General features: G+C 39.7%; 1 pseudogene across 1 annotated transcript in view; it reads right to left on the bottom strand.

Moving 5' to 3' along the window:
* Nucleotides 1–454: 454 nt before the first annotated feature.
* Nucleotides 455–22,994, bottom strand: part of LOC149197756 (3-methyl-2-oxobutanoate hydroxymethyltransferase 1, mitochondrial-like) — a 106,093-nt pseudogene continuing 83,553 nt past the window's right edge. Inside the window, exons 7-8 of the transcript XR_016254786.1 lie at nt 1,442–1,495; nt 455–1,286 (exon numbers count right to left, since the gene is read on the bottom strand). The product of XR_016254786.1 is annotated as a 3-methyl-2-oxobutanoate hydroxymethyltransferase 1, mitochondrial-like (transcript). The remainder of the gene's footprint in view (nt 1,287–1,441; nt 1,496–22,994) is intronic.

The raw sequence follows: 22,994 nt of genomic DNA, 5'->3' as shown, positions 1-22,994 counted from the left end.
ATCCACTTCCTCGATATCTACAAACTACAAACTAACCAATTGGTATAGGTGCGTCAAAGTCCTTTGACAGTTGAGACAACGATGCCTTTATAACAGCTTGAAAAGTTGTCTCATGGTCATCAACTTTCAGGAGCATGTCATTTACTGTGAACGCCGATCTCCTCGAACTCCACTGCCTTATAATTCGCTGATCACCAACACCATCATCAGCCATTGGCATGGCCCAGAACCTGATAAACCCAGAGATTGATACGCACACAACACACTTCAATGCAAGCATGTCTCTCCACGCACCAACAGTCATTTGAGCATAACACTAAATTAAAATTCTGGAGAGCATACCACTAAATTAAAATTCTGGAAAGTGAATCATTTTCAGTATACCCAGTAAAATTTCAAAATCTTATGTTCCATACGATTCAGATTCAAATTTTATAAGAGGATTAAATGATCCTGGGTATTGCTCCATATTTGATTTCAGCAAATAAGTTAATTTTTGTGAGGGACGTTAGCATGTGGTTCATATCTAACATATTTGAAATAAAAAATCTCATGCGTGACGGTTATGGGATAGGGCAAAAATTGCCATGTCCATTGAGAATTTTGAAAAAATAGGCTTGCAGACTTCTAATTCTATTGATCATATAGCATAGTTTTTCGTCCCGTGGAAGATAATTAGCATCAATATATTGATAGATCAATTGAGAGAACATAATAAGGAGATTATGTGCCTCCTCTTTGCTGGAAAGTCCCTATAGAAGAGGGCATGCATATGCTACTATTAGATTATAAGAAAATGAAACCAGACCCTAAACACAGTCCAATTCTTTGTTAAATCCGGCGCAAAAGATCTGCTGCTGCCACCCGTTGATGGTCTGCTCCTGCCACCTCTTGATTATTGTGAGTTAATCCAGTCTGAAAATTCATCTTATGACAGGTGTGATTTTCATGTTTTCTGAGAGGGAATCAGCTATCACTGTTATTTTGCCCAGTCCTCTCTTGTCAAACACAGTAATAAAGCCATTCATGTTAATCTAGTCTGGAAGCGTACCAATCCTTGGTTCTCCAGATTTATTGTCATCCTCAGCAGCTGCAGCAGCTGCTTTCCCCAATCCTCTCTTACTAAGTTCAGAAATAAAAGTTTTAACACTAGATTGGTCAATTCGATAAGGAGTATGCGCAGGAGATGGAAACTTCTCGGAAACAACCTCTTCTCTGTACTTGCACAATGCTTCATTGATAGCAACTACTATGTTCCCAGAGGCCTTGCAGAACTTGGGTGTAACCTGAAAAGGAAAAAGTAAAATGTCAAACAAAGAAATTAAAAGAAGCTTTTCTTTTGCTGGTTGCTCCTCTCTTTCACGATAAAGATCTTCACATTTCTAACAAATTGGGTATTTAACAAATTCTTTAGGTTGATAAATAAAACATGGAACATTACCTGAGCATGGTGTGGATGTTGCGTCATCTGCAACAAGTCATGATAAACTAAGACCTGTGACATAAATTACAGCAAGTACAGCTTTGAATACCAGTCTGAAAACAAATTTGGGACATATATGAATCAGCCAAACAAGCCAAAAAAAACACTCTTGCTAAACTAAGACCTGCAACATAAAGTACAGCTTCAAATACCAATCTGAAAACAAATTTGGGACAGATACAGAATCAGCCAAACAAGCCAAATAAACACTCTTGCAACTATTTACATGGAAAGAGTTATCCTAAGACAAAATAAATTTGTTCTAAGTAAAAAAAAAATTCCTGGGGTGTTTAGCTATTTTTAATCCCAAGGCAAAGTAGAAACACTGATAATGCTCTGAACTATTCCATAAACCACAACTAGATATTGATTTATCTGTGATTAAGCTATGTTTACTTTCTTATATTGCAAATATAAATACCTCTATCAAAAAGAGAAGAAAGGCCATTCCTAACCTAGTCCTTTCTAGTGGAAAAAGAATCTAAAGAAATATAATTTTATAAGCTTCCATGCACTCCATTTTAATCCAGTCATATTTCATTATCTTAAAACATCTGAAGCTCGTGTATTTTGAATACATATATGTGTTTCGGCTAAACAGATAGCTTACGTCCTCGTATAAAAGTACAAAAAGAAGACTTAAAATTGGGTAGGTCCAATCATTTTAGCTACCCAAAATAGCATCTACCAATGTTTGAGTCCACTTTTTTGTAATCTCTCTCTCACTGCATTATTATAACTAGTCAACTTATAAAGAATCATAAAGTAACTTAGCAACTCACCTCCCTGCACCAACCTTAATAGGGGGTTAAGTTGTTTTTAGCACTCTGATGTTCACAATAATAAACTACTTATCATATTAGAATTTTACCCACTTCCATGGTTCAAGGTATTCCAAATCATCCATTGGTTGTACTTTGATCCAAAATAACTAACTTTGTGAAAAGGAAAAATCTTGGCAAATTTGTAAATCAATGGTCTGCCCACAATCAACTTGAAGAAAAAATCCCAAAGGTCTAATCTTAGCCATGTTACCCTTCATATTGTATGAGAGGTAACCATGTGATTTTCATCACATGCTAGCGATTTCAACACGAGCACCACTCTCCCAGTGCCATGACATTCCATGAGGTTCCAATGCGCATTTAATTGTGAACACTTCAGGCAGGTCTTTCAAAGCTTGTGTCAGAGATCTTGTTGCATGATGATCTTCCTTACACCTACCCTAGATGATTTCATAATGATGCTAGCATGGTTCAGTTAGTTCTGGCACGGGGATGATATTGTACACATGAAAAGGGCACTTCAATGCCTTATTTGACTTTGATAATTATGATGATGAGGCTTGATGTATTGGATACTGTTACATCTCTCATTCCTACTCATGTCTGGTGATATTGCCTCATCTATTTGTCATGACCATGGTGAACATTGGTGTAATCTAGTAATGGACCATAACACTCTATTTGTACCATGGTGGATCATAGCCTTCCTTTAGATCAGTGTTGTCATGACCATGGTGAACATTGTTGTCATCTAATAATGGATCATAACACTCTATTTGTACCATGGTGGATCATAGCCTTCCTTTAGATCAGTGTTGTCACTCTTGAGTTGAATTGTACTACTAGTACTACTGGAGACCCAGGAAGATGTAGTATGTCCATTACCCTCGAGTATCTTTCACTCCTTGTGTTAAAATTGGCAACTAGGGCCAAATTCCACCATTGGACAGCTCATCTGTTGGAGATGATTATTGCATTGAACTCCTCTTTTTGAGAGGACCAAAATCAACCAAAAGATCACTGAATTATGAATGGGCTAATATGAAATAGTGAAGCCACTGTCATAAGCAAAGAACGTGTTAATCTAAAATTAACATGGTATCAGAGCCAGGAGAGGTCAAGACCGGGCAAGAGTTTGTTGATAATTTTGTGTGATCCCCTTCTTCGTCAAGATCAGTCATATCACTGGCCCCACCAAGGAAAGAAGATCACCTCAGTTCTAGACTTCAGAGACCAAGCTCCTTGTTAAATTCTGGGCAGTCTTGGCCGGAATCTTATTGAAGGAAAATCGAAGACTTTTGAGAGGCATACAAACCATGACCTAAAAGAACAAAGGGCTGATTCAATAGCCCACATAAGGCCGAGCTTATTGTTCATAAAAATCGCAGTCCTGGGATCAATATGCAAAGCTGAGTTGAAAGAAGATTTTAAAAGGTCTTGAGGTATAACATGATCTAGCTCTTCAAATGATGACACGATTTTGCAATTCTTTGCACAATCCGGAAGCCACGTATGAACTACACCACTTCGCTGTCACTATAGGTCCATTCAATTCTGTCTACACTTTGACTCTCTTGGATGTTTTAGATCTGCTCTCAGTCCAACATAATGGACTTCTACATAATAATAATAATAATAATAATTACGATCAAATCTCTTTGCGTCTAGTGTTTCACCCGAGTGCGTCCTTGCTCTGCAGCCTTCAGAAGTTTTGCAGTTCTGTGAAGATTCACAAGACTTGATTTGCTTTGGAAAGCTATCTTGTTTGTTGCAGACCGCAGAAGTCTCTCAGCTAGGGCACTTTTCTGTATACACCATGTCATGAAGATCAACGAAATTCATATGCGCTTGTAATATTATTTTCTGGGCTTTTTATTTGGATAGGGTTTCGCTGGTTCTTTCATTCTTTTGCACGTGAATACCAAGTTTACATTCAGCCATCCAATTGAGACGAACTTTGTCCTTGAGATTGAACTCCTATCTTCTGCGTTACATTGTTGAATGGACCAGTGAAGGTCTTGTAGAGCAAGATCCCTGTGATTTGATTAGAGAAACAAACGATGAGGAATTCATTTTCTTTGCGGCCTGTGTAACCACCTATCTAAAAGTCAATTACGGATCCCTTTGAAAGAAACTCTGCGATTTATTAAGAAGAGATCCATTTTAGGCATTGGATTTATGCAATTCTTATGACTCTAGGTTGCTTGAATCGTTCAGAGCAGTTTGTCAATATACTCCTTGCGCATTCCTCATGAAAGAACACCTACAACCATATCCTATCTAAAGAGAAGCATCATCACGAGATTCTGGAACAATTCATGACTATGCAAAAGTCTATTGTTGCGAGTTATCTTGTCAGATTTGTTAGGAATTGTGACTGATCTAAGAACTTCATGCTTCTGTTTGTGGCGTTGTTTAGCTTATGAACCGAAAGCAGCAACCTCTTGGCCTATATACTAGTTCTGGCTTTTCGGTTCTATCATTTGTACAGATCTTTGAGCATATTCATTGATTGCAAGAATATTACATCCCAACATCAAGAATTCTGGCATTACTCATTTATCATGCAGAGGGATTACAGTTCCATTACAAACCGTAATTGAATTATTATGATGTGTTAAGGGCTTTGTGCAGTAAAGAACACTAGTTTATGACTTTCACTGTATACTTCATTTACAGCAGTTTGAAGAAGGCAGTTATGCAGTGTAAGGGACTTCCCTTGATATATGTGAAAATTTTTGAATCTAACACATCAAAAACCCCTACTGCAATTACTGGTTTACTATCTCCTACTTGTTCTTTACATTAACAAGTTATTTAACTGCATAAACATCGAAGTAAACACTATTGCAGCCTTCATAGATATACAGATCATGCACTGAAGTAAACGGAAACAATAACACAAGGGACACCATTATTTTTGGACAATCATCCCCGGAAAAACCCAATGCGTGAAAACCGGTGCAACATATATGAGGTTTTATTATTAAGCAGATTTTTTAATACAACTAAGGTACCAGAAATGGCTCACCCTTCAGAGAATATCCTTGGCAATAGTACCTCTCTCCGGAGACAGATGTTCCGGCAAATCAGCAACCGGATGAACAACCCCACAGTGACTCTAACTGTTCCTTGTGCTGGACAGTGAAAGCTGCTCCAAGCACTCCTCTGGAACTGCGTCACCCTCTCCCGGCTGATCTGCTCTCCGTCCACCCCACAGAACCTCCTCAGCGCAGCCTCTTAAGCCCAACGTTAGCCTCTACAGCCCTTTGTACTATTTGCGTCAACCTCTGCAGCTTTCTGCGTCAACTTTTGTGTCTTCTGCGTCTGCCTCTCCAGCTTTTGAGTCCTCTGTGCTGGCCTCCTTAGCCTTTGCGTAAGCCCTCCTAGGCTTTGCACTGCCTCTTCCGAATCTTTGTTACCTCTCTGATATGTATTCTTCAGCCTTTAATCGAAATCCCTTACTGAACTGCCCCTCACTGCAACTGATCTTTAACTCGATTTCCTCAGCAAACCCAACCCCAGAAAATCGAATTCTTGATCTTTCTGTGTTTTTCCAACTGACCCTCAAGCCTCCTCTTATACTTTTCCTGTTGACGATTCAACAGTCGAGATTAAGTCCCTAATTAACGGTTAAGATTAGATCTGGCTTGATCCTCGTTATTTAGAACTTTCTCACCCATATTATATTAATACACATTAATATTTTAATTTTCCTAAGTTTAGACTTAGGAACCCCATTAAAAATATTAATTATTTTAATATCTCTTCATCTGGGTGGAATTTCTTCAAACGATTTCTGGGTCTTGGAGATCTCATGTGCCTTAGCCTCTCCACCAACATTCATGGCTAGAGCACATCCGATGCTACCCAAAATCAACAATATAGCAGTCTCATCACTACATCTTGGATGGTAGCAGACTATCAATAAATTTATATGCCGCTCTTCATTCATTATTCTTAAGTATAGAAGAGATAAAAAAATAATATTGAAGCAACTGTCATAAGAAAAGTACATGTTAATCTAAAGTTAACATGGAATCAGAGCAATAGTTGATGATAGACTTCCTCCAACCTTTCCAACCATGTCATCAAAATCTCCTCCAAGAGGATCAAAGGGGAGTAGTTAGCTCCTCTTCATGCAGAAATGGCCGTATGAATTGATAACTCGTCTTGCCCATGATTATTTAAAGAAGGTTGTCCATGTCAAGACTAATAACCGATTGCAGATGTCTTGTTGGTCAAGGTATCTTTTCCAATATTCAGAGGGAGCTATGATTCAGAGGGAGAAGATTTCTTCTTTAGCCTAATGGTCTGAGACTCTGAGTCACAATATGGTGAATGGTAAGGTGCTATAATTCACCTTATTTTCTGAATGAAAGACTGAAGTCTGGAAGCTTCATTGAAGTTAAAGCAGTAAACATGACTTACTATGAAGCCATTTGAGTTAGCTCTTCAGTAAGCCATTTGAGCACACCTCCGTTATATATTCCAGAATAGGATTCTGAGAATCCAGTGTTTCACATAGTGACACCAAATACCACTTTATATGGTACGACAAAGGACATTCCTGTTTTATGGCATGTTTGAGTGGATATATCTCATGATGAGCAGCTTCCCTGATGGACTCTTTGCACTTTGGAAGGACAAGTTTAGGCTCGTGGTCTCCCTGAGTAAGAGGGAGTAGGATCAGTTAAATCATTTCTTCATCAAGATATGCAAGAAGCAGAGGATTGCTAAATCCTGCCATGATCTTTGTTGTAAATCAATATGTTTGTTGTATATACATCTATATGTTGTTGAATGGAGCTATGAGGCTCCCATCGATCTAGTCTTGATTTTCATAAAGCAGCTTGCCACTATTCCCTATATGAAGGGATCTTTGGTTAAACGTTGAGCTCTAGGAGCTCCCGGGGGCTTGGGGTACTTCTTGAGCTATGAGCGACCATAGGGTGAGTGGTTCACCTTCCCCTATAGGTGCGCGGTGTATAGGGTGAGTGGTTCACCTTCCCCTATAGCTGCGCGGTGTATAGGGTGAGTGGTTCACCTTCCCCTGTGATGGATGATATGTGTGGAGGGTGAGTAGTTCACCTTCCCCTACGATTGATAACACGTGTGTAGGGTGAGTGGTTCACCTTCCCCTGCTATTGATGACATATGCATAGGATGAGTGGTTCACCTTCTCCTATGGCATATGAGCAGGATGAGTGGTTCACCTTCTCTTGCGGGTACCCCAGTGAGAGATGCATATAGGCATCTGTTGTTGTTGACATGTCGGTGGGACATGGTTCATCCTTCCCCACATGTAGGATGCTCATTCCCTACGGCTGATGATTGACATGTCAGTGGGACGTGGTTCATCCTTTCCCCACGATTAGGATATTTCCTACGAATGATTGGTTGGCATGCATGTAGGACATGGTTCATCCTTTCCCTACTCTCGGTGGTTTGTGTGTGTGTAGGATGTGGTTCGTCCTTTCCCTATGTGTGGTTGTGAGCAGGATGTGATACATTTTTTCCCTGCTATTGATTCAGTATCATCCTACCCATGTAGTTTGGGACACATGGGAACTACCTCTCATCTGGCCAATGAGTTGGGAAAAGTGGTTATGGACCATAGCAATACCGATGGACGCATCGGAAACTGTCATACTCCCTATTGACTAGGATGTGTGATGTTTCTTCAACTTGATCTCTTGGGATCAAGTCCGAATGATTATGTGGACTGAATTTCGTCAATAGAGAGTGGCAAGGTCTTGTGACTCACTCTCAATCGATACTTATTCATTATTCATATCAATGTTCAGTAGAGCAGAGATGACAAAGATGGTTCATATCGACTGGATGACATGATGATGGATGGATTGGCAGGGGGAATTCTCCCTAGTTGAGAGGGAGTGTTAAAATTGGCAACTAGGGCCAAATTCCACCATTGGATAACTCATATGTTGGAGATGATTATTGCATTGAACTCCTCTAAAAAACTCTTCTTTTCGATGTTGGAAATAATACTGAGAGGGGGGGTGAATCAGTATTATCAAGCCAAATATTTCCTTTTTAAATTCCAGATGATATACGCTACTTCAGTTAATACAACCCGCGTATATACGCAACTACAGATAAAGAAAACCGCGTATATAAATCAGACTTATAATTTGAATTATCTTTCAGATGTCAGTTATTAATCTGTGATTCAAATGCACATAAACAGTACCAGAAACAGTGAAACAGAGCAGAAGACAGTCACACACAAGAACACAAGATATAAGGAGGAAACCCAATGTGGGTGAAAACCCCCTGCTGCAATTCGTCTCTATCTTCTTTTTAATTAGAAACTTCTCTTTACAATGTCTTGTACTGGAGCAGACTTTACCAGTACACAGGCTGCAACCTGCAGAGAGCTACAACTCTCTCTCGTTTTCCAGCTTCCCTGGAAGGGAGCTCCAACCCCCTTAGTTCTTGTACTAGCTTGAGATACTAGTACGCAAGCTCCTACCTGCAGAAGGCTACAACCTTCTCTTTGCTTTCAGGGACCTCGTTTCATTAATTTTCAGACTGGATCCACCAATAACATTAATCAAACATCAAGAATAACCCAAACTCCTTTTCACCAATTGAGGGCTGAAACAACTAAGCACTTCTCTGACCACTGATCCCAGAACACAGTAACTGTAATCAAACACCAATTCTGAACCCAGAACACTACAACAATAAAACATAAGCAACTAGAAAATAAATCAAGACATATACGCTACTTCTCTGTTCATCAACCTGCGAGTATACGCTTCTATACCACAACCAACCTGCGTATACGCGTCTTTCATTCACAGAAAACGCGTATATATGCAGCTTCAATACACTGAACCTGCATACAGATCTATAAAGGATAATTTATTCTTTCAAGCATTCAGACATTAGTTAGCCCAGATTTATAGATCAAGAGTGCGCCACATATAACAGATCAAAATCATACAGAGATACCAATGTTCAAGCCTTGAGATTTAGATCCATCAATAGTCCTTATCCTTCTTGCGCTCAGGTTCCACCTTCATTCAGATCTAGATCTGCACCATAACCCAATCACCCGTATTCCAGATCTATCACAATATCAGATATTCAATAATTCAGAGAATACCTTGGCACATGATCTACTTCCTCTTTTATAGTTTTAGGCCTTCCTCAATACCACGGTCCAAAACCATAATAAACCAATACCAAGGGCCAAAAACCTGGGTTCAACTCTTCTGCCGAGATACCATGGTCCACAACCAAAGGTTCAAATTCCAAGGACTAACAACCACGGACCAAAAATAAGTTTCCTATCATGTAGGCGCTTTTATGTGGATAAAAGTGCGTGTATACGCATACGCGACTTCGGAACGTATAAACCGCGTGTATACGCGTCTTTGTCAAGGTGTACCTGCGTATACAAGATTTCCTTCATTCTGAGCACTTGAACTGAGATCTGTCACCAAAGTGAGTTGCCATCAAGGACAACACCTGTACCATAGCGCCACATCTGTGCCAAAATGCCAACAATCTCCCCCTTTGGACTTGATGGCAACCCCAAGATCCTCAAAGTCATTCTCCCCCTTTGTCATCAAGGGCAAAGGGCTGTGCTCCCCCTGAGTACATGCTGATATCTCTGCTCTGCTGTGCTGAACATGCTCCCCCTGACTGTAGGCAGGATCTGCAAAAAGATGTTCTTCAAGAAGAACCATGGCGTATACATCATAAAAGACCTTCCTATCCAAAAAAAAAGATTCGATACATACAACCATCACCCAACCAAGTGGGGATACATCAGAAATTTACATATGACAATAGGTCACAACAATCATCCCAGGCATAGTGGGGAAACCAAAAATAGGCCGTTACATGACCTTGATAAGCAAATATACATGACATAGAGACGAAATATCAAGACTTATGACCAATAACTACTATCAGCAGCATCTGACAATCACTGTACATATCAGCAATCATGTTCACCTTCTGACCTTCTTTCTGTAGCTGATCCACCTGAGTCAAAAACAACTTGAGTACTAGACCCAAGAGCTTCTAAGGTAATGCCAACAATGCATTATTAGAAGATTATCTGCTCCCCCTAAATCTGTGCCTGATGGTCTCTGACAGACCCATCTCAGACTCTCTCCAACCAGAGTCTACCCTTGCTGATTTTCTTCAAAACTCCATATACGCGACTGTACCTGAATAAATCGGCGTATGTACGCGGATACCTCTCATTCAACTCGCGTACACCAACTTTTCTTGGAACAGACAAGCTTCAACAGTAGGATGAAGCATCAACGACTCCCAGCTTCTGCCTGAGATATTCAAAAGTTTCCTTGGGCAGTGGTTTGGTGAGTATATCAACAACTTGTTCCTTAGAAGGAACATACTCCAATTTGACCTTTTGTTCCAACACTTGTTCCCGGAGAAAGTGATACTTGATCGGTATGTGCTTGGTTTTTGAATGCATGACTGGGTTCTTTGAAATTCTTATTGCACTTGTATTATCACATAAGATAGAGACAGGTGGATTACAAGTGATTTGAAAGTCCTGCAAGGTTTGCATCATCCAAAGGAGTTGTGTGCAACAGGATGCAGCAGCCACATATTCCGCTTCAGCTGTAGATAAGGCAATCGAACTTTGTTTCTTGCTGAACCAAGATACTAATCTGAAACCCATAAAGAATGCACCACCACTTGTGCTCTTCCTGTCATCCACGCTTCCAGCCCAATCTGCATCTGTGTAAGCATGAAGAGTGAGATCTGTATCTCTAGGATACCATAGGCCATAGTTTTGAGTTCCTTGAAGGTATTTGAAGATTCTTTTGACTGCCTGAAGATGAGTTTCCTTTGGGTTGGCTTGAAACCTTCCAACTATTCCCACTGCATGCATAATATCTGGTCGTGTACCTGTCAAATAAAGCAAGCTCCCAATCATGGATCTATAGGTTGGTTGATGCACTGCTGCTGATTCATCATTTGCACTAAGGCTGCATCCCGTAACCATGGGGGTACATACTGGTTTCGAATTTTCCATGCCATACTTCTTCAAGATCTGCTTGAGGTACTTGGTTTGAGACAAGAAAATACCGCCTTCATTTTGTTGGATTTGCAATCCAAGAAAATATGTCAATTCTCCAAGTAATGACATTTCGAATTCTTTCTGCATCACCAAGGCAAAGCTTTGACTCATAGCTTCTTCATTGCTCCCAAAGATAATATCATCTACATACACAACAAGTATTAGCAATTTGTTATTTTCAATTTTTATATATAGATTGCTATCTGCTGATCCTTTTGAAAATCCTTGTTGATGAAGGTATTTGTCCAACCGATAGTACCAAGCCCTTGGAGCTTGTTTAAGCCCATAGAGAGCCTTTTTACGTTTGCATACAAGATTTGGATCATTTCCAAGGATAAAGCCATCTGGCTGCTCAATGTATACTTCTTCTTCCAAGGCTCCATTCAGAAAGGCTGATTTCACGTCCATTTGAAATACTTTGAAGTTTTGAAAGCTTGAGAGAGCAAGGAACATTCGGATGGCCTCAAGTCTTGCAACAGGAGCAAAGGTTTCTTCAAAGTCTATTCCTTCTTGCTGCGCATACCCTTTACAAACAAGTCTGGCCTTGTTTCTAATTACTTCTCCATTTTCATTCAATTTATTTTTGAAGACCCATTTTGTTCCGATAACATTCTTATCCTTTGGTCTAGGAACCAGCTCCCAAGTGTTGTTCTTTTCGATCTGCTCAAGTTCTTCATCCATTGCTTTCACCCAACATTCATCTTTGCATGCCTCTTTCACATTTTGTGGTTCAGTGGAGGAGAGTAATGCCAAATAGCTTGAAGCTTCTGCAACTGTTCTTCTTGTTTGTACACCTGCTTCTTTCTGCCCCACAATCTGAGATTCTGGATGATTCTTCTGAACATATCTGGATGGAGTCCTCTCTTCTATTCTTGTTTGCTCCTCTGGTTCTTCTTGAGGTTCTTCTTCTTCATCATTCTGTCTTTGAGGGTAGCCTTCATCTTCTTTGATGTCTTCATGATGTACTTGCCTAGGAATGTATCCCTTCTCATCAACCACTACATCAATGCTGTCAACAATTCTGCCAAGTCTTTTATTGTAGCACTTGTATGCTTTGCTATGTGGAGAATAACCAAGAAGAATGCCTTCATCTGCTCTAGGTTCAAGTTTTCCAAGTTGCTCATCAGTATTCTTAATATAACATTTGCTCCCAAAGATTTTGAAGTGTTTTACCGAAGGAGTCTCACCACACCAGAGCTCATGAGGGGTTTGAGTGCTGTTCACCCGGACATTTGTTTTGTTGAGAATATTAATAACAACCGCAGCATGTGCAGCTTCACCCCAGAAAGTTGCGAGAGTTCCCGACTCATCAAGCATAGCACGAGCCATTTGTTGGATAGTTCTGTTCATTCTTTCCACAACTCCATTCTGCTAAGGAGTTCTAGCTGTAGAGAATTCTCTTCTTATCCCATGTTCTTCACAGAAATCGAAAAATTCATTTGAGGTAAACTCCCCACCTCTGTCGGATCTGAGGCACTTAATTTTGTATCCTGATTCATTTTCAACCAAGGCTTTGAAGGTTTTGAATTTTTCGAATGCTTCATAAGTCCTAACCAGACAAACCTGGAGAAATCATCAATGAACAATATCAAGTATTCTTCTCCTCGAGGTGTCCTTTTCCTGAATGGACCACATGTATCTGTATGAACTAGCTCAAGAGGCATGCTAGCTGATCCTTCCTTTTCTGGAAAGTTAGTTCTGGTTTGCTTTCCAAACTGACATGATTTGCATATGGTGTTGTCTGGAATTTTGATATCTGGAAGATCGCGAACTGCCTGATATCTGCATGCTTTCCTTATTTGTGAAAAGCTTAAATGCCCCAACCTTCGATGCCATAACCAGTGTTCATCATCCTTGCTTAGATAGCATTGTTGTTGTCCTTCTTCAAATATGTATAGATTATTTGGAGTTCTTTTACCTTTGATCACCGTTTTACCTGTATCAAGATCACGAACAAGACATCCATTTGTTCTAAATATCACCTCGGTTCCTTGATCACACATCTGGCTGACACTTAGAAGATTATGTTTCAATCCATCAACATACAAAACATTTCCAGCCTTGACCTTTTCTTTTAACTGAGCAACGCCTTTTCCTTTTATAGTTGCAGGAGTATCATTTCCAAAAGAAACTTTCTTTCCCTTTTCTAGAGCAGAATATGACTCAAGTTTTTCTTTATCACCTGTCATATGCTTCGAACATCCACTGTCAATGTACCATAGATTTTCCTGTCCCTCTGCATAAAATGCTATCCCACATCTTTCTGTTTGTGGTTCCTTTATTCTCCATGTTTTGGTGCTTGAGGCTTGTTCCTTTGTCTGCTGAAACCTGCTTCTGCATTCAGAATCTTCATGACCAAAGTTATTGCAAATAGAACATTCAACTTCATTTTCAAGAGCCGAAAAGTTGTTATAGGTCCTTTTTGTAATCCCAGTCATACTTCTTTGCTTTTGAGCTTCTCTAGTCATGATTGTTTTATATGCGACACATTGAGCTGCTTTGTGACCAAAGTTATGGCAAGAGAAGCATTGTCCATTGAAGAAACTTCTGCGGTTATCAAATCTACCAACCAAATGATTGTAATTTCTATTGTCATCTATTCTTGAAGCAAATTGAGAAGATTTTACCTGTGGCTGGTTGTAGCTTTTGTTCACCCTTAAGAAGGATTGCCCCTGGTTTACCTGATAGTCTTTGTTTGTTCTTGATGTAATTCGTCCCTGCTTTACCTGGTGATCTCCATTGTGCTTTTGCTCATTTCTTCTTGCTGCATCAAGATAACTCTTTGAGGTGGATGCTTGAGAAGTTTCTCCATTATACCCCAAACCTGTCTTGTTTAGTGGAGAACGCTGTACATTGATGATCTCATCCAGAGTTTTAGATCCTTTGACAAATTTAAGATTAATAGCCTTTGTTTTCTCAATCTCTTTTCTAAGGCCAACAATTTCACCTTCTAATTTTTCAAGATGTTTTTCCTTTTCATCAATTTGAAATTGTAGAGTATCAATGATCATATTCTTTTCTTCTATACATCTCTTGAGTCTAGTAATTTCTTCATAAAGGCTATCCACATCTATAGCATCCATATAGTCATCATCTTCAAATGCCATTAACAGTTTATAGTCATTACCTCGTTCATCTTCATCACTATTTGATAGACCATCACTATCTTCATGAGTGTAGTAGCTCTTCTTATTTGCGTTCTGTTTCTTGTTCCATCTAATAGGTTCCTTTCCCTTGTCGATCTTATCCTTATGAGGACATTTGGCAGCATAGTGACCTACTCTTCCACAAGCAAAGCATTTGAAGGGCAACTTACCTCTGAACCGTCCAGCATCCCGTTGAAGATTTCTGACAAAATTTGATTCTTCTTCTTCTTCTGACCCATGTCCTGATTCATAGTACTCTCCTTTGCCTGAAGCCTTGAAGGCAGCTTCTCTCCTGTCAGATGGACCTCCTTTCCTCATTTCATAAGCAGTTAGAATTCCGTGTAGCTGAGACATAGTAAGTGTTCGTAGATTTTCCTTTTCTTCTATAGTAGACACTTTAGATTCAAACTTGGGGGACAAAGATCTTAGAACCTTTTCAACCAAAATAGCCTCTTTTATTTCTTCACCCAAGTTTTTCATGCAATTAACAATCTCATCTACCCGAAGGAAATAGTTAGCCACACTTTCATCATTATACATTCTGAGATTCTCATATTGAATTCTGAGGATTTGAAGTTTAGCACGCTTTACCTGTTCATCTCCTTCGTAGCTCAAGACAATCTTGTCCCATATTTCTTTTGCAGATTTATATTGCATAACCTTCACAAATTCTGTTTGAGATAAGCATCCTAGCAGAGTATTGACTGCTTTAGCATTTGTTTCATATTTCTTCTTCTCGGCCGCATCTGTAGGAGTAGCTGAAGGAAAAGTGTAGCCTGTATCTATGATATCCCATACTTCTGTACCAAGAGATTGAAGATAGGCGGTAACTCTTACCTTCCAATAATTGAAGTTTGTCCCATCAAAAATTGGAGGCCTGATTGATGCTTCCCTCTCGTAGTTGCTCATGATGAATGATCTTCCTTCAAGCGATCAAGCTTCTCTGAAGGACCTGCTCTGATACCAATTGTTGGAAATAATACTGAGAGGGGGGGTGAATCAGTATTATCAAGCCAAATATTTCCTTTTTAAATTCCAGATGATATACGCTACTTCAGTTAATACAACCCGCGTATATACACAACTACAGATAAAGAAAACCGCGTATATAAATCAGACTTATAATTTGAATTATCTTTCAGATGTCAGTTATTAATCTGTGATTCAGATGCACATAAACAGTACCAGAAACAGTGAAACAGAGCAGAAGACAGTCACACACAAGAACACAAGATATAAGGAGGAAACCCAATGTGGGTGAAAACCCCCTGCTGCAATTCGTCTCTATCTTCTTTTTAATTAGAAACTTCTCTTTACAATGTCTTGTACTAGAGCAGACTTTACCAGTACACAGGCTGCAACCTGCAGAGAGCTACAACTCTCTCTCGTTTTCCAGCTTCCCTGGAAGGGAGCTCCAACCCCCTTAGTTCTTGTACTAGCTTGAGATACTAGTACGCAGGCTCCTACCTGCAGAAGGCTACAACCTTCTCTTTGCTTTCAGGGACCTCGTTTCATTAATTTTCAGACTGGATCCACAAATAACATTAATCAAACATCAAGAATAACCCAAACTCCTTTTCACCAATTGAGGGTTGAAACAACTAAGCACTTCTCTGACCACTGATCCCAGAACACAGTAACTGTAATCAAACACCAATTCTGAACCCAGAACACTACAGCAATAAAACAGAAGCAGCTAGAAAATAAATCAAGACATATACGCTACTTCTCTGTTCATCAACCTGCGAGTATACACTTCTGTACCACAACCAACCTGCGTATACGCGTCTTTCATTCACAGAAAACGCGTATATACGCAGCTTCAATACACTGAACCTGCGTACAGATCTATAAAGGATAATTTATTCTTTCAAGCATTCAGACATTAGTTAGCCCAGATTTATAGATCAAGAGTGCGCCACATATAACAGATCAAAATCATACAGAGATACCAATGTTCAAGCCTTCAGATTTAGATCCATCAATAGTCCTTATCCTTCTTGCGCTCAGGTTCCACCTTCATTCAGATCTAGATCTGCACCATAACCCAATCAACGGTATTCCAGATCTATCACAATATCAGATATTTAATAATTCAGAGAATACCTTGCCACATGATCTACTTCCTCTTTTATAGTTTTAGGCCTTCCTCAATACCACGGTCCAAAACCATAATAAACCAATACCAAGGGCCAAAAACCTGGGTTCAACTCTTCTGCCGAGATACCATGGTCCACAACCAAAGGTTCAAATTCCAAGGACTAACAACCACGGACCAAAAATAAGTTTCCCATCATGTACGTGCTTTTATGTGCATAAAAGTGCGTGTATACGCATACGCGACTTCAGAACGTATAAACCGCGTGTATACGCGTCTTTGTACTGAGCACTTGAACTGAGATCTATCACCAAAGTGAGTTGCCATCAAGGACAACACCTGTACCATAGCACCACATCTGTGCCAAAATGCCAACATTCGAGAGGACCAAAATCAACCTAAAGATCACTGAATTATAAATGGGCTAATATGGAATATTGAAGCAACTGTCATAAGCAAAGAACATGTTAATCTAAAATTAACACCTTGTCATTTTTCCCATCACTTTCACGTACATTTATTTTATCATATTATTATTTTATTCTTATTTTATAATATTCCTACTCATGGTTGAGTTATCATATGTCATAACAAAGTCCATGCTCAATATTCCTGTGTAAGAAATCCTCATCCTAAGGGTCATAACCTTGAGGTTGTTGCAGCTAAAATAAAAAGACAAGACAAGTGATGAGGTTGATGCAACTAAAATAAAAGACAAGACAAGTAATGAGGTTGATACAGCTAAAATAGAAAGACAAATGATAAAGCTTGAGCCATGCAATCTAGCAAAAAGCGCAATTACCCAGAGCCCCATGCTTAACAATGCATATCTAAAGAAAGGGGCCACTCAAATAAGAAAAATCCAAGAAAGGGGCAGTAAGAAAAAGGTCTCAAGGAATGGAATGGTAACTCGATGCTAAGCACTCTCTCATACTTAACAATGCATATCTAAAGAAAAATCCCAATACCCCAAGCCCCATACTTAACAATGCATATCTAAAGAAAGGCACCACTCAAATAAGAAAAAGGCAAGAAACAGGCATTAAGAAAAAGGTCTCAAGGAATGGAATGATAACTCAATGCTAAGCACTCCCTCTTGTTAAAGGCACTCCCATGGGAGAGTATCTGATAAAATAAAAAATAAAAAATAAAACCTTATAAGGCTTGGCGTCACACAAAATGTCTAGGCACCACGACAACGACCAGATCGCGGGTTGTCACCCTGATCCCCAATCTCTCCGTTTAAGTTGTCTCCCTACAACAGGCTAAGGGGGGTAGACCCTATGGAAAAATGGAATGAAGAAGAACTAGTTGGGAACCAACCAATTCTGGAGACACAGTGAAGCGACCAAGTACTTGATTAAGATTTAGCAAGACTTATAGGATTTGATTAGATTTTAAACGATTGATACCACCAATGCCTTATGGAGTCAACGATCTTGCTAGGGAGATTAAGACCAAGTAATCGATTAGCAATTGCTACTTAGATGAATGACTATCTTATATGAAATGTTGATCCTAAAACTAATGTGAGATGCAAGAATCTTGGTTAATTTTAGTTAAATGCCTATTTGAATTTGAATCCTTCGATCCTTTCTGTGTTGAGCCTGATTTCGTAGTAATTGGCAGAGAGAAGATAAGGTGAAGCAGACTAGGTGTGATTAACGATATCTCTCCTGAAAATCTAACATACCTGATGCCTCCGGCGCTCAGAGAGCTATGGCTCTCACGACTGTAAGGTCACCGTTTTAAGTACTATTAAAAGCGCTTCTCAAGTAAAGATGGATGGATACCTACCTCTCTATCGACCAAGCTTATGCTTGGAAGTAAATTTTATTTATGCAAAGCTAGCTTATATGCAAAAGCACTAGATGATGAGATGAAGTTAGACTCGAGGATTAGAAACACTTGTGTCGCAAAAGCCCTCAATCACCAAAATGAAATGTTCACTTTACTGGATGAAGACTTAAAAAAAAACCTTTGAAAATATTACAATTAAACCACAAGCTTATTTCAAATCTTTTTGATACAAGTATAGCTCAAAGAGAACAAAAACTTCTTTGCAATTTAATATCAATGTCAACAGATGCTCAAAAAATACTCATCTTGGGAAACAAAGATATGCAATTTATTACAATTCCACGATAGAGTACTTTAACAATTACTTGAAAATGTTTGCAAAATATCTAACATGCAATGAACATCGAATAATTCAAGCAATTAATATGACAATCAATCTCAATAGATGCAAAGTGTTCAAGCAATTAAAATTCTAGAGATCTAAATACTTTAAAAGCCATGAAATTTAAATGCTAATCGATTCACAATCCTAGAATTAAAATTATTTATGCTTACTGACCCAAATCTAGAAAATTTACAACTTCCTATAGTCAATCTTTAGATACAATTAAAAAAATTTAAGTGTTTGACTATGGAGAAGTTAAAATGCTTAATACCACAAAAGTTTTCTTTTAGAGATTTTGTTGGACACCTAATCCTCAATGGGTTAGTGTGGAAGCCGAATGGACAAAAGGAGTCCAAGAGACCTTGGGATGTGAAACCCAACGGTCACAACATGTACTATAAATGTAAATCATTTGTTAATAAAAATTGTACTGTCATGTTTTATCTTTCCTATTTTGTGGTTGCCCATGTGTGTTTAACATGGTATCAGAGCGGGTGAATTCTGGCCCTACTCATATTTGAGTCACTGTTTACTTGTGGCCTTTTGTTGTGTTTCTCTCACCAGACCTATGCATTGACCAATAATGTTATGTGGGTCGTGAACTCTCGGTGCAGTGATATTGCTGGTTGATTAATTCATGAGCTGGTGTTGAATTCGTTGTATATATTTGTGCTGGCATATGTATAATTTTTGGTGCGTTGAATAAATACCACAATATGGTGTATGGAAAGCATTGAAATAGTGTAAGGCAGATGCATTTGTCCATATTTAAATATGCAGCGTATGCCTTGGACGGTGGAATGTGGTTATAAATATGACCTCTGCTATGTGTTGAAGGCCGTGCAAAAACGTTGAGAGTTTCCTGGCGCGTTGGCTCTACCATCCCTGACATTCCTAACTTCTGAAATCCGCAGGTCTCTATTTTTGGTCTCTGACTGTCCTGTCTGTCCATAAAACGTTTGCTGTCCAACTGTTAAATGTTTGCTCTTTGAACATACATTGAATTAGAGCTTGGGCACCCAAAGCTTGTCAGCACTACCCATCCTCGCCGGATTAAAAGTTGTCAGATCTGCAACTTATATTTCATATGACTTCTATATTTTCCATTATGAAAGCTAAGCTAATTCGGCAACCTGAATTTTCTTAATCATGATCGAATCCTGAATTTTCTTAATGATATATGCTTGAATTGTGCATAACAATGCCCCTCAAACCTGCCATCACTCAGACCTGTCACTCTATCATTGTTTAACCCTAACGCTCCACTGCTAGTGACTGAAACTCTAACGCTCCATATGCTGCTCTCTCTGTTTGTAGCACACCTCATACGCTACCATATGAAATTTGTTTGAGCATTTCCATAAGCTTCATACGCTGGTTATCACAGTCATCTGCAATAAATAAATGTGTTTTATCTGGTGCAATTCTTCCTGAGGGTCCTCAAGTCCAGCCTTCGTGGGTGTTCTGCTGCTGAAGACATTAAACTGCCACAGTCATTTCCAGATTTGATGTTGGGCATGTACACTTGTAATGGTCGAGTTCTGGGCTTGCAAGGCTCAAGCACCATGACCGTATAGAGGTTGTGGGTCATTTTCTGCTTGTTGGGCGTAATATTTGTCTACAAGGAAGTCGATATCAGTGATATATGGACCACATTTCTTGTCCTGCTGAGCGTGGGTCATTTCTGATATTCCAACCCAACAACAACATTTGAATGTGAAATAATACACGAGGATTATCCATCCTTTGGGATCATAGAAATTGTAATGTTTCGCCGATGGAAGGCCATCCAAAAGTTTCAATGCCCCTTCGTCTATCCTGTCTGCGCGCCAGCCTGTCTGGAAGGAATGTAATATGAAATGACAAAGATCCAACACGACACGAACTTCAGCTGTGACGACCACGCAGCAAAAGCATTTATAGGAGGCGAAACTCCTACAAACAAGGAAGGCCATAACGAGTTACCGCAGTTAGAGGGTTCTCCTTCCAAGGGCATAAGCTCCGCTCAGGGCCCTGAACCCCAAGTTTTTTCCTTGTCGGTATTGCTCAAGAAAGTTCGACAGTTCTAAGTCACTGGGAGGCCATCAGGATGTCCATAGGATTGAGCGAACTGCAAGCAAATCGAATTCCATTCTGAATAGCCCGCAAAGAGACAGCTTTCAGTATCCTGTTGTTGTAGGACAACAGCCTACTCATGCTATATTTGCCTCCAGTGGCAGAGTTTCTCACTTTGAACAGTGGCCTATCAAATTGACCTCGAACTCTTTGTCTACTTCAGTGAAAAGGGCCACAAATGACATCAAATTGGTCTCAACCTCTCTATCTTCTCTCTGCAGAAATGAAGACTCTCTGCAGCACAATACAACAAGGGCGTCGAGGTGTTTACCTTCAGTGAAAGTGAGCCGTATCTGTTTAAGATCGAGACCCAAGAATCATTCGTTATAGTTTACTCGTTCTGCAATATAATCTATTGTTTATACATTTGATTGGAGAGCTTGGTCCAAATCTCCTTTCGCCAACATAGATTTAATTCCCTTCTCCTTCAATAAGACAAGAGGATTGAGGACAGATTGGTGAAGGTTTTGTGTATTGATGCCATGAAAAGGTGAGGGTTTCTCAAGAACAGAGATGCCACATATATATTGATGATGCCTAGTTACAGTGATTAAGGAATAATCAGGTTGTATTGGTACAATAAGCAAGGTTTCACAGTTATAACTCTATAGCTGGAACAATCACTTCACCTTTGATACAGTGTTTTAGCATTCAAGTGCAGTGATATCAAATACTCATATATTGTACTGATCATTATCAAATACACAATTTCAATGATATCATCATAGCATCAAATTTAAGGTCTTCAACAGTAACGTAGTTTCATCATCTTATTTTTATATGGATTGTAATTGGTGCTTGTTGGTTGCACACTGATCATTTGCTGCACATGATATTGCTAGTGGATATTACTTTTCTGCATTGAATAGTAGTTGTGATTGTTGACACCTAATCCTCTGAGATTGGGTGAATTTGGAATGTGAACAGTCATCAGAAGATGAACTGAGCAGTCACATTCTTTGTATATAACAATAGCTACCTAATGAAATAAATCATATCAGTTTTCTGCCAAACTGGAGTTACTCCTGGCCTGACATGGTATCAGAGCCAGCTCCTTGTTTTAGCTCTTATGCTCCTGTAACTCCTCTGTCCTCTGTCCATAACGCATCTGTCATAACGCTCTCTGGCGCACCAGCGCTGCCTCTGTCCATAACACATCTGTCATAACGCTCTCTGGCGCACCAGCGCTGCCTCTGTCCATAACGCATCTGTCATAACGCTCTCTGGCGCACCAGCGCTGCCTCTGTCCATAACACATCTGTCATAACGCTTCCTCCTCGTCTGAATAGTTCAGGGATGCGAGGGAACGCAGCTTGTGGTTACCCTCTGCGTTTATCTTCCAAAATCTCTCGACCACTGTCAGACCACCATAGCAGAGGCCCTTCTTCCTCATCAACCGAATGGCACGATGGCTACTCACTGAATACGTTTATGCTGTTCTGCTCAATGAAATTATCTAAATCGCGGCTCAGGTTTTTCATACTAAATGATTCAGCTTCTTATTCTCAGTTGTTTTACTGTAGTTGATTCTCCTTGAATTCGATGGCTTCATATACTCTGCAGGAGTGACGAACCTCAATCGCACTGGATTCCGCCACTCTAACCTTCATCACTTCTGTGACAAGTTCCGCCTATAATGAGCCATTCTGATTTGCAGAGTCATTGTTGGTCGTGTTCATCAGCCTCTCGATATCTCCGAATTAACTTCCTTCTCCTCCGCATGTTCCAATTCTGTGGCAAGCCAAGACCATAGAAGCTGCTCTGGCTTGGAAGATATATTTGTGTTTAATCCCAGAGCTGTTCTACAAGCCCCTTCATCGCTTCTGTGACAAGGCCGCCATCTCCATCGTTTTTCCATTCACCAGCTCTCTCCTTCTGGAAGGCTCTGCAGTTTTGGACGTTTTCTGGCTCTCCAAAAACTAGCTAGCCTGCTTTGTTGGTGTAAAATTTATTTATCTCCTTTTCTTCCCCGCGGGTATATAATGTTCTCCTTGGATTCGATGGCTTCATAGTTCAAGCTGTTGGCCTAGCGCACTGCAAAATTTAACTCCATGCTATGACAGCCAGCGTTGAGTTCTAGAGCGTTTA

This window comes from Pinus tabuliformis, chromosome 2_2 (assembly GCF_031772625.1).
Source record: "Pinus tabuliformis cultivar Carrire ecotype Pingquan chromosome 2_2, CPIR1, whole genome shotgun sequence".
NCBI lineage: Eukaryota > Viridiplantae > Streptophyta > Pinopsida > Pinales > Pinaceae > Pinus > Pinus tabuliformis.
This window is presented reverse-complemented; position numbering and strand designations above follow the sequence as displayed.